General features: G+C 43.2%; 1 protein-coding gene across 2 annotated transcripts in view; it reads right to left on the bottom strand.

The window, feature by feature from the left end:
* Nucleotides 1-6,640, bottom strand: part of LOC138071347 (protein BEX2) — a 54,487-nt gene extending 47,847 nt beyond the window's left edge. The window contains exon 1 of one of the 2 annotated variants that reach the window (XM_068962882.1): nt 6,568-6,640. The gene's annotated coding sequence lies outside the window, so the exon portion shown is untranslated. The remainder of the gene's footprint in view (nt 1-6,567) is intronic. The other variant, XM_068962883.1, reaches the window with a different exon arrangement.
* Nucleotides 6,641-19,372: the final 12,732 nt, after the last annotated feature.

Below are 19,372 nucleotides of genomic sequence, written 5' to 3'. Positions count from 1 at the left end.
AAAAGCTGAAATTTGAGTTATATAACAATGACTGATATTTAAGAAACCAACTGTCTGTCATCCAATATTAACTTCAGAGTTTGAGATTCCACTCACATCATGAGAAGTCAGTACAGTAAGATTTCGCCCACTAGTGAACTTAAGAGCTTCAGGCACTAGTAAAGCGATAGCAGAAATTACTCTTAGATTCTTTGTTTAGATAAGCTGCAGGTTGTTGGTGAGGTTCTTGGGGTTGTGTCATAACTCGCAAGGCCATACCTTTCCTTTCAGTGACAAATAGATTCAACTCTGATCCTGTGGGCAAGCTCAAGTGGAAACTTGCAGGAGAACAGTTTGAACAGTCTTAAAAGCCTTTTGAATATCTGGAGACCAAACCAGTGTGTCAGTTTGGGCTTGTTGAGTCTCAGTTACAAGTTTATATAAAGGCCAGGCATAATCCGGAATCCAAATGCGACAGTAACCTGTGATTCCCCCAAATCCTCTAAATTGTCTCAAAGTCATAGGTAGGGGATGATTTAGTACAGATTTAATTCTCTCACGGCCTATGGCCCTCATCCCTTTAGATATGACTAGGCCCAGATATTTAACAGATTGTTGACAAAGCTGAGCCTTTTCTCTAGATGCCTTATAACCGCAGCCAGTCAAAAAGTTTAGGAAGTCTTCTGAGGCTTGTGAGCAAGCTTCCTCTGTCTCATCACAGAGCAGATTATCATCTATATATTGTAATGACACTGCCTTGGGGCTATTAAAGTTTATATATCCTGTGACAAACTCTGTTCAAATAAATGAGGGCTGTCATGAAACCCCTAGTGCAAAACTGTCCAGGTTAACTGAGAATCTGGCTGGGTAGAGTCTTCAAAGGCAAATACTAATTGACTTTCCTCCACCAATGGTATAGAATAGAAGGCATATTTTAAATCAATTACTGAAAAATATTTGGCTCATTCCAGAATTTTAGACAAAGTAAAAGGATTAGGCACCATGGGGAGTAAAGGAACCACAGCCTCATTTATTATTTGTGAATCTTGAACTAGTCACCTGACCTGTCTCTTGAGAAACCTGTATGCAGGTCAGGAAGCAACAGTTAGAACTGGACATGGAACAACAGACTGGTTCCAAATAGGAAAAGGAGTACGTCAAGGCTGTTATACTGTCACCCTGCTTATTTAACTTATATGCAGAGTACATCATGAGAAACGCTGGGCTGGAAGAAACACAAGCTGGAATCAAGATTGCCAGGAGAAATATCAATAACCTCAGATATGCAAATGACACCACCCTTATGGCAGAAAGTGAAGAGGAGCTAAAAAGCCTCTTGATGAAAGTGAAAGAGGAGAGCGAAAAAGTTGGCTTAAAGGTCAACATTCAGAAAACGAAGATCATGGCATCCAGTCCCATCACTTCATGGGAAATAGATGGGGAAACAGTGGAAACAGTAGCTGACTTTATTTTTTGAACTGACTTTATTTTTTGGGCTCCAAAATTACTGCAGATGGTGATTGCAGCCATGAAATTAAAAGACGTTTACTCCTTGGAAGGAAAGTTATGACCAACCTAGACAGCATATTAAAAAGAAAGACATTACTTTGTCGGTAAAGGTCCGTCTAGTCAAGGCTGTGATTTTTCCAGTAGTCGTGTATGGATGTGAGAGTTGGACTATAAAGAAAGCTGAGCACTGAAGAATTGATTCTTTGAACTGTGGTGTTGGAGAAGACTCTTGAGAGTCCCTTGGACTGCAAGGAGATCCAACCAGTCCATCCTAAAGGAGATCAGTCCTGGGTGTTCATTGGAAGGACTGATGTTGAAGTTGAAACTCCAATACTTTGGCCACCTGATGTGAAGAACTGACTCATTTGGAAAGACCCTGATGCTTTGAAAGATTGAGGGCAGGAGGATAAGGGGATGACAGAGGATGAGATGGTTGGATGGCATCACCGAACCGAGTCAATGGACATGGGTTTGGGTAGACTCTGGTAGTTGGCGATGGACAGGGAGGCCTGGCGTGCAGCAGCTCATGGGGTTGCAAAGAGTCGGACACAACTGAGCGACTGAACTGAACTGAACTAGTTAGTCTCCATTTATCATTTGACTTTTTCACACCCAAAACAGAAGTGTTGCGTGGACTGTTATATGGAATTAGTAGCCCCTACTCTTCAATTTTCAATGATAGGTTTTAGCCCTGCCGGCGACGGAATGAAACACCAACACTGCAGAGTGGTTTAAATCTTTATATTTTAACCCTTGCTTCTTACAGCTGCTTTATTTTATATCCCTTGCACAACAACCTACAGGGCAAGCTGCCAAGCACTAGGATTCAGAGACTATACAGTGCGCAGGCGCAGGGCAAAATAACCTTTACCTTGACTTATTTACTGCAGCTAAGACTTTGTTTTGGGGAACTTTCTTATCAACTTAGAATCCGTTTTGTCCCAGGGTCTGTTCCTTTTGAGGAATCAGAGAAACATTCTTGTGTGCAAGAAATGTTCTTTTCCCACGGGAACAAACAGGATTCTTAGCTGAACATCTCGTTTGCAAGAATGTTCAGCTCAGGTTGAGAGTCTCGTTTGCAAGCACTTCTCAACCTTCCTTAAACCTAGTTCCCTACACTGGGCAGAACATCTCGTTTGCAAGAATGTTCAGCCCTGGTTGAGAGTCTCGTTTGCAAGCACTTTTCAACCTTCCTTAAACCTAGTTCCCTACACTGGGCAGAACATCTCGTTTGCAAGAATGTTCAGCCCTGGTTGAGAGTCTCATTTGCAAGCACTTCTCAACCTTCTTTATACCTTGTTCCCTACATCTCCCCCTTTCTTTTCTTGTAGATGCTGAATAAGCACTTGAATGCGCAAAGCTTCTTCTTTTAATTGTTTCCCTTTTCACCAGCGCCGGTAGACTATAAAAGCAATAAAACATAAAGCAACAATTAACAAAGTATTCACAAAGGATGTTGTTAACAATGCAGATACATGCCCTAAAGGATTAAGGTTATCTAATCCTTCTTGAAGACTCTTCAGTGTATCAGAACCAAGAATATCAGGCAGCGTCTTACTAAAAGTTGACAATATAGTTTGTTCCAATTCCATAATTTCAGCAGTTAAATTCTGGTGTCCCACTAAAGACCTTTTCACCTTTTCTTAATCCTCACTCATATTAAAGGGAACAGGGGTTACACATAGGTGAGATGAGTTCCAATCACATTTTAACACAGTAGCTAACACAGTCACTTGATCTCCTAACCAGGAAACAGTATGTTGTAAATTAAATACATCAGTAGCCAATTGAGAGTCCAAATCATGCTGTTGTTGCCACAATAAATGAGCATCTTTATGCCATTTCCTGACAAAATCAGCAGTCTGTATGCCTTGATGCAAAGCAAGACCTGCTACAGTTGCTGTTGCTGTTACTGAAGCCACGGCAAGAATTGATGCGATGACAACGCCAAGCATTCTTTGAGATCGATGGAGAAGAGTTTGTACAGCATTCACAAGATGAGTAACAGCAAAAGAGTCCGACCAAGGTCGAGTAAGATTAACAGGCAACCAAAGTTCAGTCCGTGCTTTCACAATGACCAAAGAATAATTACTGGAATGGACCATCTTGTTTTTAACATTTTCCCACCAGGAACGAGTAAGGCATCTATATTTGCATTTCCTTGAGATAATGGTCCAGGGAGAGAAGAATGAGCTCAAATATGAGTAAAAAAGACAGGGTTAGTTCGCCTAATTAATAATTGTTGAACCTGAAAAAATTATCAATATTAGTTTTTAAAGTTACCGGTAGACTGGCTTCAGGAAGATAAATACATGAAAAGACTGCATATTTAGAATCAGAAACAATATTAATAGGAATATCAAAAAAATCCTGTAATGCCAAACAAATGGCCCAAAGTTCAGCAGGCTGCACAGAAGAAAAGGAATGTGGAACAACTTTAGAAGTAGTATCAGTCCAATAGCCAGCAGTATTTTTATTGGCATCTGTAAAAATAGTTTTTTCTTCAACTGGAATATTAGATATAGGAGATTTATAAACCATTGATGTATGTCGAAGAAAATCTATCATTTTAGATTGAGGATATTGATTAGAAAAAGTCCCTGAATAAGATGCAAGAGCTATCTGCCAATTTTCATTAAACTGTAAGCAATTAGAAATTTGGGTGGAAGTAAGTTGAGTAATAATTGTTTGAGGGTCACTTCCAATTAACTGAGTAATATGGCCTCGACCTTTCAAAATAAGGAAAGCAATTTTATCCATATAAGCAGTAAGCTTTTTTGTATAGTTATTGGGTAAAAATACCCACTCAATCAACCCTGCAGATTGAGCAATAACTCCAGTAGGAGAATAGGGAGTATGGAACACTATGAAATATATAGGTTGATCCTGTTGTAGATAAGTAAGAAACCCTTTATTTAACCGTTGCTCTACAAAGTGTAATTCCTCTTTTGCTTGAGAAGTAAGAGATCGAGGACTGTTAAGAGCAGTATCACCTTCTAAAGTAGAAAATAAATGACGCAATTGATGTGTAGGAATCCCTAACATGGGACGTAACCAGTTAATATCACCCAAAAGCTTTTGAAAATCATTAAGAGTTTTCAAATTATCTCATCTAATTTGGACCTTTTGAGGTTTTATTCTTTGTCGTTTCAAAATAGCACCTAAATATGAAATAGGAAATTCAGTTTGAATTTTTTCAGGAGCAATTTGAAGATTAAAATCACTTAAAGCCTTTTTTACATAAATAAAAAATCTATCTCTTTTCTCTTTACTAGGAGCTGCCAATAGAAGATCATCCATATAATGATAGAGAAGACAATTAGAAAATTGTTGTCTCACAGTAATAAGAGCACGATCAACAAACTCCTGACAAAGTGTAGGGCTATTAATCATTCCTTGAGGCAACACTGTCCATTGATAACGTTTTACGGGCTGCCCATGATTATATACTGGAATAGTAAAAGCAAATTTATTTCTATCTTTTATTTGCAAAGGAATATTAAAAAAAACAATCTTTTAAATCTAAAACCATCAAAGACCAATCCTGTGGAATCAAAGCAGGAGAAGAGAGACCTAATTGCAAAGCTCCCATAGGTTCTATACATTTGTTAACTTCCCTTAAATCAGTCAACATTTTCCATTTACCAGATTTTTTTTTTAATGACAAAAACAGGAGAATTTCAAGGAGATGTGGAAGGTTCAATATGGCCAGATTGAAGCTGTTCTTTTACTAATTGTTCTAAAGCCTCGAGCTTCACTTTTGGAAGCGGCCACTGCTCAACCCATTTAGGGACATCAGTTAACCATTTCAATGGGAGAGCTCGAGGAATTTGAGCAGTGGCTACAAGTTTTCCGACGAGATGGTGAGCGTTGTTCCTAAAGAAAATAAAAGATCTCTTCCCCAGATATTAATAGGTATATTAACAATGTAAAAAGAAATAAATACTTTTTTTCCATTAGACAATTGACATGACAAAGGTTGAGCGCTTCTCCACACATCTGCTATTGATCCTAAGCCTGGTAAAACAAGAGGAATTTTTTCTTTTTTCCAGTCATTAGGCCACTGCTGGAGAGAAATAACCGAAACATCTGCTCCTGTATCCACTAATCCTTCAAACTGTTTACCTTTAATAATCAGTGACATTAAAGGACGAGAGTCATTAATAAGCATTTCCCAAAATATACCTTTTCCCGTACTTCTAAAACCATTGATTCTCTCTCCCTACCTCAGCCTTGTCGGCAGCTACTGGAAATAGGGATGCGTAAGGTGGTGCAGAAGGGTTAACAGCCTTGGAAGTTTGTTTTTTATTTAATAAAACCTTTTAAAAGGCAGCAGTCATTGCCTCTACAGAATCTGAATCTTCCCCAGAACTCACATCTCTATCTGACTCAGTGAATGAATCTTTACTATCATCCGGAGGTTTGGGCGGAGGCCGAGGTGAAGCCCCCTCCTCAAGATAATGTGAGGCGGCCTCACAGTCAGCAGCCATTAATTTTAAAGCCTGTGTTATAGCGCTACATAGAGTCCACAGCCTTAAAGGAATCACATTTCCTTTTTGATGTTGCCTTCTTAACTCTTTTTGCACCATTTTTCATTTCTTTAAATTTAGCTGTACTTTTGTTTGATATTGAAACCAATAACAATGCTGCTCTATAAGACAGAATAACTCACTCAAGCAGCGAGTAGACGTTTTAATTTTTATAGAATGCAGGAGCCCCTTAACCAGCTCCATATATTGTGACTTTAAAGACGGGGAATTCCCCATAGTTTTTTTTTTGTTGTTGTTCTTTTTCTCTTATTTTTCTTATTTTTTCGAAAGTCCCCCTTTCAGCGTTTTGCTCCGGGGTGCTCTCCCTTTCGGATTTTTATTCTTTTCTCTTTTTTTCGAAAGTCCCCCTTTCAGCCTTTTGCTCTGGGGTATTTACCCTTTCGGATTTTTATTCTTTTCTTCTTTTTTTTGAAAGTCCCCCTTTTAGCCTTTTGCTCCAGGGTGTTTACCCTTTTGGATTTGTATTTTATTTTATTTTTTTCTATTTCCCGAAAGTCTCCCTTTTAGACTTTTGCCCCGGGGTGCTTACCCTTTCAGTTCCGTCGTGCCCCACGTTGGGCGCCAGATGCCGGCGACAGAATGAAACACCAACACTGCAGAGTGGTTTAAATCTTTATATTTTAACCCTTGCTTCTTACAGCTGCTTTATTTTATATCCCTTGCACAGCAACCTACAGGGCAAGCTGCCAAGCACTAGGATTCAGAGACTATACAGTGCGCAGGCGCAGGGCGAGATAACCTTTACCTTGACTTATTTACTGCAGCTAAGACTTTGTTTTGGGGAACTTCCTTATCAACTTAGAATCCGTTTTGTCCCAGGGTCTGTTCCTTTTGAGGAATCAGAGAAACATCCTTGTGTGCAAAAAATGTTCTTTTCCCACGGGAACAAACAGGATTCTTAGCTGAACATCTCGTTTGCAAGAATGTTCAGCTCAGGTTGTGAGTCTCGTTTGCAAGCACTTTTCAACCTTCCTTAAACCCAGTTCCCTACACTGGGCAGAACATCTCGTTTGCAAGAATGTTCAGCCCTGGTTGAGAGTCTCGTTTGCAAGCACTTCTCAACCTTCTTTATACCTTGTTCCCTACAAGCCCTTTCTTAATCTCGGGTTTTAGAGCATACTGCTTTTGATGTGGAAATATGTGTGGGTCTTTGAGCTTGATAACCACAGAAACAGCATTTTGTGATCGACCTACAGTTTTCCCATCAGCCCACATTCTAGGATTTACATTTTGTTCAATTAATGGGAGAGAAAGAGAGGGCTCCATATTCATGAAAACAGAGGCATGGACCTTGCTCAGTATATCCCTCCCCAAAAAGTGGTGAGGGAGACTCTCACATGATCAGAAACTTTTGTGAAAACAGCACAGAGCCCCAGGTGCAACTTAGAGGACGACTGAAATAATAACGTTTGGCTCATCCAGACATTTCCATCACAGTACTGGATCGGGGAGAAAGTGGGCCAGGGGCTTCAGTAAGCACGGAGTAAGTTGCCCCATTGTGAAAAAGGAAATCAATGGATTGGTCCCCCACAGTTATTAATAGCCAGGTTTCTTCAGGTGTAATTAAGACCGGAGCTTGTGTGGGGACTCCTAGGCAGCTTCGGTCCTGATTGTCCTGAGAGTCTGACCTCTGGGGCCTATACCTCTGGGGGCAGTCTCTCCTCCAGTGTGGTCTTTGCAGGCTGGACATGGATTCAGGGGCAGCTTAGAAGCCTGAGGGCAATTCCACTTGAGGTGCCCCTCCTTTCCACAGTAATAGCAAATCCATGCCTTTCCACCTGGGTCCCTCTGGGCACTTTTCTCAGGCTGTCTCAGAATGGTTCTGACTGCCATTATTAGGCCTTCAGCCTGTTCCTTGGTCTTCTCTGCCTTTCCTTCTTCTCCTCATATTTCTTGCCATACTAAACTATGAGCCAGTTGCAACAGATTATCTAAAGACTGATTTGGTCCATATGGCTGTTTTAGTAGCTTACAGCAGATATCTGGAGCCGACTGAGTGAAAAATCTATCCTTTAAGATCACTCTTGCCTCTTCACTTTCAGGATCAGTCTTGGTGAATCTGTGAAGGGCTTCTTGCAGTCTATCTAGGAATTTAACAGGTGCTTCCTTCTCTTCCTGTTCTATGTTTGCCAGTTTGGCATAGTTTAAAGTCTTAGCACATGCTCGCCTGTGTCCTTCAAGAATACATCTGACAAAATGACCCGGATTCCATCTTACTTTACCCATGTTATAGTCACAGTCTGGTTCTGTAGTTGGGACTACCTGATTCCCAGTAGGGAGGATGGCTATGTTGTCCTCCCTCTTTCCTGCTGATTCATTACCAAACCATTCATCTCCATAGGCAATATCTTTCTTCAAAGCTTGAGTTTTTGAGTCAGAAGTTAGTGTTTGCCCCAGGATATACATCACATCCTTCCAAGTAAGATCATAAAGCGGAGTAACACCCTTAAAGGCTCTAATATATTTTTCTGGGTCCTCCAAATAGTTTCCCAGATCTTCCTTGATTCTTTGTATTTCTTGATAAGAAAAGGGGTTATTAACTCTGATGGATTGGTTATTTTCCCCAGTGGGTGCTTCATGGAGAGGCAATGGCTTGTGTGGCTGTTCCTCAGCCTCTCAGGTTGCCCTTTGCATGCATATGATCCCAGAGATAGATTGGAGAAACCTGTTTTCCTTATCTCTTTGTCTTCTATCCTCCCTCTCATAGGAGGACAGGAGAGAGCTGAGGCTTTCACACCCAAATCTATACCATTAGGACATAAGTCTGGCATGTCTCACAGAGATAAAAAAGGCAACACACCTGCTACTTCTACTCATTTCCCTTGTTTTCTACAGAACCGGTCTAATTGTAAGACAGTATTATAATTAAGAGACCCTCCAACCAGCCATTGTTCGCCATCTTCCAATGGATCCCGTGGCCATGCAGTATCACATGGGAAGATCAGGTGTGTTTTCTTTAAGCTGTAGGGATTGAATCTATCCCAGTTTTTTAGGATACAGTTCAAAGGAGTGAGGCTGGAATTTTAGCTCCCATCTATAAGAGAAAAAAATCAATGACCAGTGCTTTTTTTCTACCAGAGGTGTCCCTCCCTGCTCTAGATGGGGGTGGAGACAAGTCTTCCACTTAAGCATCCTTCCCTGGCTGGAGTTAACCTGTTTCTTGGTGTCCCAAGATGTCCCTTCCAAGTGTCACCACACCAGTATGCTAAGTCGCTTCAGTCGTGTCCAACTCTGTGCGACCCCATAGATGGCAGCCTACCAGGCTCCCCTGTCCCTGGGATTCTCCAGGCAAGAACACAGGAGTGGGTTGCCATTTCCTTCTCCAATGCAGGAAAGTGAAAAGTGAAAGTGAAGTTGCTCAGTCGTGTCCGACTCCTAGCGACCCCACCGACTGCAGCCCACCAGGCTCCTTGGCCCATGGGATTTTCCAGGCAAGAGTGCTGGAGTGGGGTGCCATTGCCTTCTCCACCACACCAGTATATGTGATAGCAAAAGAGGTGGTAAAAGGCTGGCCAGTGAGGAAAAATTAATTTTTGTCCTCGAGCTATTAGGTTCATGCCTTCCAAAGCCACTGGAGAGCCTCCTCTGGTCCGCTAAGAGCTAGCGCTCCCAAAGGAAGAAGCCCATTGCACTTCCAATCTGACCAGATCCTGGCATTCCCAATCTGTGTCCTCAAAAACCTCATGGTCACCAGCAGTACTCCTATCCACATCAATCGGAGGCACAGCCGCGATAAAGATTCACTTTCAGGTTGCTAGCCCCCGAGGCAGGCGGCCAGGAGAGCAACTGCTTGCCTGAGACATTCTTGGAGCTAGTGCTCCACCTAGCTGCCGAACATGCCCTTGTCTCTAGTGTCTGATAAAACAACCAACAGCGTGGATCGCAAGTCCCTTGAAAGACGGTGATCTGACAGGGTTTGGTTAGTAGTTTTAATTCCTCAGGCAGTTACAAAATGGTCAAAGAGACTAGGAGAAGGTGACTGAAAAAGTCCATATGCTTCATCCATTTCTGACTGTTCCCCTTGCATGGACGTTGAGTGCCTCTTGGCATTGGCAGGTTGGTATAAACCCCTGACAAGGCTCCCTTTTGGGGGCTGCCTTCAGTCATTATGAGGCACCACAAAACTGTAGAGCAGGGCTCATCACTGGCTTGGAGCAGGGCACGTCTCTTTCATGCTGCTTTCACACACACAGGCACACCACAGAGTTAGTAAAGTATAGCAGAAACGTTTCTTACCAGGAGAGCAAATAATTAGAGCTCCAAGCACCTTTACCTTGCCTTGAAGATCCCAGACGAGCTCCCAAGATGAAAGGCTGCGGCTGCAAGCTGTGTTATGCCAGGATTCGTGACCTCCAGAGGAGAGGATTTCGATCCAGGATCAGAGATGAGGCTTAACTACTTGGAGCTTTTTGTGTAGTAAAGGTTATTTCTGAGCTTTGTGATCTTTGGCAAGATGCCTGACCCCTTTGTGCTTCAACATCTGAGCTGTGTGATCTTAGGCAGCTTGCCTAACTTCTCTGAGCTTCCATATCTGAGATGTATGATCTTACACAAGTTGCCTGACCTCTCTGTGCTTCCATATTTGAGCTTTGTGATCTTAGACAAGTTGCCAAACTTCTCTGTGCTTCTATTTCTGAGTTGTGTGATCTTAGGTAAGTTGTGTAACCTCTCTGTTCTTCCACTTCTGAGCTGTGTGATCTTAAGCAAGTTGCCTAACTTCTCTCTGCTTCAATATCTGAGCTTTGTGATCTAAGGCAAATTTCCAGCTTTTCTGTGCTTCCAGTTTTGAGTTGTGTGATCTTAGCCAAATTGCCTGACCTCTCTGTGCTTCCACATTTGAGCTGTACAATCGTAGGTAACTTGCCTAACGTTTCTATGCTTCCATTTTTGAACTTAGTAATCTGAGACATGTTGCCAAATCTTCCTGTGCTTCCACATCTGAGCTGTGTGATCTTGGGCTAATTTCAGAGCATCTTTGTGCTTCCACTTCTGAATTCTGTAAACTTAGGTAAGTTTCCTGTTCCCTGTGCTTTCACTTAGGAGCTATTTGTCTTAGGCAAGTTGCCTGACCTCTCTGTGCTTCCTATTCTGAGCTCTATGATCAAACAAGTTGCCTGCTCTCTCTGTTCTTTGAGTTCTGAGCTGTGTGATCTTAGGCAAGTTTCCTAACCTCTCTGTGCTTCCATAGCTGATCTGTGTGATCTAAGGCATGTTGCTGAACCTCTCTGTGCTTCCACATCTGTTTGCGTGAACTCACGTAAGTTGTGTAAACTCTCTGTGCATCCATATCTGAGCTGTGTGATCTTAAGCAATTGAATAGCCTCTCTGTGCATCCATATGCGAGCTTTGTGATCTTCGTAAACTTGCCTAACTTCTCTGTGCTTCCACTTAAGCTCTGTGGTATTAGGCAAGTTGTCTGAGCTCTCTAGCTTCCACTTCTAAGCTGTACGAAGTTAGGTAAGTTGCATGACCTATCTGTGCTTCCGCATGAACTGTATGAACTTAGGCAAGTTTCCAAATTCTCTGTTTTCATATTTGAGCTGTGTTATCTTGACAAATTGCCTAACCATTCTCTGCTTCCATTTCTGAGCTGTATTATTTTAGGCAAGTTTCCTGTTCTCGGTGCTTCCATGTATGTCCTGTGTGATCTTAAGCAAGTTGCCTGACCTCTCTGTGCTTTCACATCTGAGCTGTGTGATCTTAGGCAAGTTTTCTGACTTCTCTGTGCTTCCCCTTCTGGGTTGTATGATGCTATGCAAGTTGCCTGACTTTTCTGTCTTCCACTGCTGAGCTATGTGATCTTACATAAGTTTTCTTACCTGTCTGTGCTTCCACATCAGAGTTGTGTGATGTTAGGTAAGTTGTTTAACCTCTCTGTTGTTCCATATCTGAGCTGTGTGTCTTAAGCACATTGTGTAACCTCTCTGTGCTCCCACTTTTGAGCTTTGTGATTTTAGGCAAGATGCCTGACCTCTCTGTGCTTCCACATCTGAGCTGTGTGATATTAGGCAAGTTGCATAACCTCTCTCTGAATCCATATGTAAACCTTGTGATCTTAGGCAAGTTGCCTAGCCTTTCTACATTTTCACTTCAGACATGTGTAATCATGGGGAAGTTGCCTGACATCTCTGTGTTTCAACTCCTGAACTGTGTGGTCTTAGCCAGGCGCCAGACCTCTCTGTTCTTCCACTTCTGAGCTGTCTGATCTTAGGCAAGTTGCCTGACATCTCTGTGCTTCCACTTTTGAGCTGTGAGATTATAGGCCAGTTGAGCAACTGCTTGTTGCTTGCATATCTGAGCTGTGTGATCTTATGCAACTTGCCTGACCTCTCAGTGCTTCGGCTTCTGAGCGGTATGATCACAGGGAAGTTGCCAACATCTCTGCGCTTTGACTTCCAAGCTGTGTGATCTTAGGCAAGTTGTCTGACCTCTCTGTGCTTCCACTACTGTGCTGTGTGGTCTTAGGCAAGCTGCCTGACCTTTCTGTGCTTGTACTTCTGAGCTGTGTGGTCTTAGGCAAGTTACCTATCTTCTCTGTGGTTCCACTCGTGAACTGTGTGATCTTAAGCAAGCTGTCTGATCTCTTTGCTTGCACTTGTCAGGTGTGTGATCTTAGGCAAGTTGCCTGACCTCTCTGTGCTTCCACTTCCGAGCTGTGTCAACTTAGGAACGTTTCCTAATCTCTCTGTGTATTTATATTTGTGCTGTGTGATCTTGACAACTTGCCTAACCATTCTCTGCTTCCATTTCTGAGCTGTATTATTTTAGGCAAGTTGCCTGTTCTCTGTGCTTCCCTGTCTGTGCTGTGTGATCTTAGGCAAGTAGCCTGACCTCTCTGTGCTTGCACTTCTGAGCTGTGTGATCTTAGGCAAGTAGTCTGACCTCTCTTTGTTTCCATTTCTGACCTGTGTGATTATACGCAAGTTGCCTGACATCTCTGTGGTTCCAATGAGCCACTGAAATTACGCAAGTTGCCTAACCTGTTTGTGCTTCCACATGAGCTGTGTGATCTTGGACAAGTTTCTGAATCTCTCTGTGCTTCTATATTTATGGTGTGTGATCTTAGACAAGTTGCCTAACCCTTCCCTGCTTCCATTTCTGAGCTGTATTATTTCAGGCAAGTTGCCTGATCTTTGTGCTTTCACTTCTGAGCTTTGTGATCTTATGCAAGATGCCTTTCCTCTCTGTGATTCCACATCTCAGCTGTGTGATCTTAGGCAAGTTACCTAACATCTCTGAGCTTCCATACCTGACATGTGTGATCTTAGGCAACGTGCCTAACCTCTCTAATCTTACACTCACACTTCTGAGCTGTGTGATCTTGCACAAGTTGCCTGAATGCTGTGTGCTTCCACTTAAGCTGTGTGAACTTGGGCAAGTTGCCTAAACTCTCTGTGACTCTACTTAAGCTGTGTGACATTAGGCAAGTTGTGTGATCTCTCTGTGCTTCCACTTTTGAGCTTTGTGACCTTAGACAAGTTGCCTGACCTATCTGTCTTCCACTTGAGCTATGTGATCTCAGGCAGGTTGACTGCAGTCTCGCTCTGCTTCCATATCTGAGCTGTGTGATATTAGGCAAGGTGCCTAACCATTCTGTACTTCCACTTCTGAGCTGTGTTGTCTTAGATAAGTTGCCTAACCTATCTGTTATTCCATTTCTGAGCTGTGTCAACTTAGGCAAGTTGCCTGTCCTCTCTGTGCTTCCACTTGTGAGCTGTGTGATCTTAGGCAAGTTGCATAACCTCTCTGTGCTCCCACTTAAAAGATGTGTCATCTTATGCATGTTGCCTATGTATCTGTGCTTCCATTTCTGATCTGTGTGATCTTAGGCAAGTTGCCTGATCTCTCTGTCCTTCCATATAAAGGCTGCGTGATCTTAGGAAAGTTGCCTAACCTCTCTGTGCTTCCTCTTCTGAGCTGTGTGATCTTAGAAAGTTCCCTGACCTCTATGTCCTGCCACTTCTGAGCTGTGTGATCTTGAACAGGTTGCCTAGACATTCTGTGCTTCCATATCTGAGCTCTGATATCTCTGTCAGGTTGCCCGACCTCTCTCTGCTTCCATTTAAGAGCTGTTTGATCTTAGGCAAGCTGCCTGAACTTTCTTTGCTTCGAGATATGAGCTGTGTGAAGAAGATGGCAGAGTTTTTTTTCCACAAAAAAACTGTGGAAAAATCTTCAAGAGATGGGAATACCAGACCACCTTACCTGCCTCCTGAGAAATCTGTGTGCAGATCAAGAAGCAACAGTTAGAACTGGACATGGAAGAACAGACTGGTTCCAAAGCAGGAAAGGATTGCATCAAGGTTGTATATTGCCACCCTGCTTATTTAACTTATATGCAGAGTACATCATGAGAAACGCTGGGCTGGAGGAAGCGCAAGCTGGAATCAAGATTGCCGGGAGAAGTATCAATAACCTCAGATATGCAGATGACACCACCCTTATGGCAGAAAGTGAAGAGGAACTAAAGAGCCTCTTGATGAAAGTGAAAGAGGAGAGTGAAAAAGCTGGCTTAAAACTCAACATTCAGAAAACTAAGATCATAGCATCCTGTCCCATAACTTCATGGCAAATAGATGGAGAAGCAATGGAAACAGTGAGAGACTTTATTTTTGGGGGCTCCAAAATCACTACAGGTGGTGAGTGCAGCCATGAAATTAAAAGACCCTTGCTTCTTCAAAGGTAAGTTATGACCAACCTAGACAGCATACTAAAAAGCAGAGACATCACTTTGCCAACAAAGGTCCATCTAGTCAAAGCTATGTTTTTTCTAGTAGTCATGTATGGATGTGAGAGTTGGACTATAAAGAAAGCTGAACACCAAAGAACTGATGCTTTTGAACTGTGGTGTTGGAGAAGACTCTTGAGAGTCCCTTGGACTGCAAGGAGATCCAACCAGTCAATCCCAAGGGAAATCCGTCCTGAATATTCATTGGAAGGACTGATGCTGAAACTCTAATACTTGGCGACTTGATACAAAGAACTGACTCCTTGTTAAAGACCCTGATGCTGGGAAAGATTGAAGGCAGGAGGAGAAGGCGATGACAGAGAATGAGATGGCTGGATGGCATCACTGACTCGATGGACATGAGTTTGAGTAAGCTCTGGGAATTGGTGATGGACAGGGGAGCTTGGTGTTCTGCAGTCCATGGGGTCGCAGAGTCGGACACAACTGAGTGACTGAACTGAACTGAACTGATGAGCTGTGTGAGGTAGGCAAGTTTTCTGATCTCTCTGTGCTTCCTATTATGAACTGTGTGATCATAGGCAAGTTGCCTGACCCCAGTGTGCTTGCACTTCTGAGCTCTGTGAACTTAGGCAAGTTGCCTGACCCACCTGCCCTTCCACAAGAGCTGTGGGATATCAGGCAAATTTCTCAGCCTCTCTGTGCTTCCACAGTTGAGCTGTGTGACTTTGGCAAGTTCCCTAACCACGGTCTGCATCCACTTCTGAGTCGTTTCATCTTAGTCAAGCTGCGTAACCTCTCTGTGCTTCTGCTTCTGAGCTGTGTGACCATAGGGAAGTTTCCTGACCTCTCACTCTTCCACTTGAGCTCTACGATCTTAGGCCAGTTGCCTAAGATCTCTGTGTTTCCAGTTAAGCTCTGTGATATTAGGCAAGTTGACTGTCTTCTCTTTGCTTCCATTTCTGAGCTGTGTAATCATAGGGAAGTTTCCTGACCTCTCTGTGCTTCCATATCTGAGCTGTGTGATTGTAGGCAAGTTGCCTAACCTCTCTGTGTTTTCACTTCTGAGCTGTGTGATTGTAGGGAAGTTGCCTAACCTCTCTGTGTTTTCACTTCTGAGCTGTATTATCTTAGAAAATTTGCCTGAACTCTCTGTGCTTCTACTTCAGAGCTTTGTGATCTTACAAAAGATGCCTAAACTCTCTGTGATTCAAATTTTGGACAGTGTGATCTTAGGCAAGTTACCTAACATCTCTGAGCTTCCATATCTGGCATGTGTGATCTTAGGCAATTTGCCTAAACTTTCTATGCTTCCACTTCTGAGCTGTGTGATCTAAGGCAAGTTGCCTAAACTCTCAATGGTTCCACTTAAGCTGTGTGATATTAGGCAAGCTGCCTGTACTCTCTGTGCTTCAACTTTTGAGTTGTGTGATCTTAGGCAAATTTCCTAGCCTCTCTGTGCTTCCAGTTCTTAGATGTGTGAGCCTAGGCATGTTGCCTTACCGCCTTTGCTTCCACTCCTGAGCTGTGTGATTTTAGACAACTTGCCTAATCACTCTGTGCTTCATCTTATGAGCTGTGTGATCTTAGGGATTCTGTGTAACTCTCTGTCTTTCCACTTCTGAGCTGTCTGTCCTTAGGCAAGTTGCCAAACCTCTCTGTGTTTCCACTTAAGCTCTGTGATATGAGGCACATACCCTGACCTTTCTGTGCTTCCACGTCTGAGCGGTGTGATCATAGGGAAGTTGCCTGACATCTCTGTGCTTTGTCTTCTAAGCTGTGTGATCTTAGGCAAGTGGCCTAACGTCTGTGCTTCCACTTAAGCTCTGTGATCTTAGGCAAGTTGCCTGACCTCTCTGTGCTTCCACTTCTGACCTGTGTGATGTTATGCAAGATGCCTGACTGATCTGTGCTTCCATTTCAGCTGTGTGAATCAGTCAAGTTTCCTAAGCTCCCTGTGCTTCCATATGTGAGATGTGTGAACTTAGGCATGTTGCCTAACCATTCTGTGCTTCCACTTCTGAGCTGTGTTTTCTTAGGCAAGTTGCTTGACCTCTCTGTGCTTCCACTTCTGAGCTTTGTAATCGTAGGCAAGATGCAAGACCTCTCTGTGCTTCTATATCTGATCTGTGTGATCTTAGGCAAGTTGCCTAAGCTCTCTAGGCTTCCCCTTCTGAATGTGTAATCATAGGGAAGTTGTCTGACATCTCTGTGCTTCAACTTCTGAGCTGTGTCATCTTAGACAAGTTGCCTGACCTATCTGTGCTTCCACTTCAGATCTGTTTGATTGTAGGCCAGTTTCCTCATCATTCTCTGCTTCCACTCCTGTCATTGTGATCTTAGGCAGGTTTCCGGACCTTTCTGTGATCCTACTTCTGAGGTCGGTGATTTTAGGCAAGTTTCCTATATGTCTGTGCTTCCACTTAAGAGCTGTGTGATCTTAGGAAAGTTGTTCAGCCTCTCTGTGCTTCTACGTCTGTGCTATGTGATATTAGGCAAGTTGCCTAAACTCTCTATTCTTCAATATCTGAGCTGTGTGATCTAAGGTAAGCTGGCTTGCCTCTCTGTGCTTCCACTTCTGAAATATTTGATCCTAGGCCAGTTTCCTGACTTTTCTGTGCTCTGCTTCTGAGCTGGGTGATCTTAGGCAAATTGCCTACCTGTGCTTCCACTTCTCAGTTGTGTGATCTTAGGCAAGTTTTCTGACTTCACTGTGCTCCCACTTCTGTGTTGTGTGATATTAGCCAAGTTGCATAGCTTCTCTGTGCTTCTGTATCTGACCTGTGTGATGTTAGGCAGGTTGCTTTACATCTCTGTGCTCCACATCTGGGCTGTGTGATTCTAGATAAGTAGCTTGACCTCTGTGCTTGCACATATGAGCTGTGTCATCTTAGGCAAGTTGCCAAAACTCTGTGCTGCCATTTCTGAGTTGTGGCATCTTAGGCTTCCTGTCAGTGCTTCCATCCCTGACCTGTGTGATCTTAGGCAAGATGCCTGACCTCTCTGTGCATCCAATTGAGCTGTTAAACTTATGGAAATTGCTTAACCTCTCTATTCTTCAATATCTGAGCTGTGTGATCTTTGGAAAACTGCCTGACCTTTCTGTGCTTCCACCTCAAAGTTGTGTTATCATAGACAAGGTGCCTGACCTCTCTGTGCTTCCATTTCTGAGCTGTGTGATCTTAGACAAGATGCCTGACCACTATCTTCTTCCACATCTGTGCGGTTTCATCTTAGTCAAGTTGCCTAACATCTCTATGATTCCATTTTGAGCTCTGTAATCTTAGGTAAGTTGCCGAACCTCTGTGTTCATACATATGTGAATTGTGTGATCTTAGGCAAGTTGCCTGACCTCTCCATACTTCCACTTTTCAGATGTGTCATCATAGGCAAGTTGTGTCTCCTCTCTGTGCTTCCACTTCTGATCTGTGTGATCTAAGGCAAGTTGCCTGACCTCTCTATGCTTCCACTTGAACTGTTGAACTTAGGTAAGTTGCCTAACCTCTCTGTGCTTCCATATCTGAGCTATGTGATCTTAGAAATGTTGCTTAACCTCTCTGAGCTTTCATATCTGAGATGTGCAATCTTAGACAAGTTGCCTCTCTTCTGTAGGCTTCCACTTATCAGCTATGTGATCTTACGCAAGTTGCCTGACCTCTCTGTTCTTCACTTTGAGCTCTGTGATCCTAGGCAAGTTGCCTGACCTCCCTTCGATTCCTCTTGAACTCTGTGAACTTAGGCAAGTTGGCTAACCTCTCTGCTTTTCATATCTTAGCTGTGTGATCTTAGGCAAGTTGCCTGATCTCTCAGTGCTTCCACTTCTGAACTTGTGATCTGAGGAAAGTTGTGTGACCTCTCAGGGCTTACACTTCTGAACTGTGTGATCATGACAAGTTGTGTGACCTCTCTGTGCTTCCATCTCTGCATGTGTAAATGGGCTTACAACAAGACCTAGCTTAGAGGGTTCTTATGAGGATTTCAGTCAATTGTGAGTGCTCAGGACAGCACCGGGCACATAGTCAGTGCTCGAGCCTTTTATTCCTGTTTCTCAGTCTAGCCCGCTTCCTCTTCACCTCTAATTTCCTAATAATTACCCCCTGGGTAAGGTGGAAGGTGAATGGCTTCTGAGTCTTAACCTGACACTGTTTCCACTTGTGTAGAAAAGAAGGTTCCCAGCAGCCTAGGGAAGACTGCCTTTCTTCAAACACTGTGCATGCTTGAGTGTGGCCGAAGCCAGAGCAGGGTTAGTGTGCATGAGTGTTGCTCTGCTTCACAAGATCCCAGATTACTCACATTTCCCAATGGAAATGCACTCACGGCCCTTAGTGCTTGTGTGTGTGCTGTTGCAACCCTTGCCTGCTCTGCACTCATCTCTTCAACGTGTTAATAGGTTATACATGTGGCTGATGCTGTCTTTTTTCCTTCTCCAGGCTGTAGTTTCCACTTGGTGGTTCTGAGGTTTCCTGGCTCACGAGCTGGGGGTTTCTTTGAGGAAGGGGCTCATGTGGCCCATGAGCTAGCTGGATGGGCAGGAGACAGCATTCTGCTCTAGTCTGACTTTTCTCCCCAAGCTCCCTCCCAACTGCAGCAGCCTGCTAGCTCTTAGGGGAGATGATGGTTAACAGAATGGTTAACAGACGGTTAACAT

This window comes from Capricornis sumatraensis, chromosome X (genome assembly GCF_032405125.1).
Source record: "Capricornis sumatraensis isolate serow.1 chromosome X, serow.2, whole genome shotgun sequence".
NCBI classification, from domain to species: domain Eukaryota; kingdom Metazoa; phylum Chordata; class Mammalia; order Artiodactyla; family Bovidae; genus Capricornis; species Capricornis sumatraensis.
The sequence above is the reverse complement of the archived record's forward strand: the minus strand, read 5'-3'. Positions and strand labels throughout refer to the sequence as shown.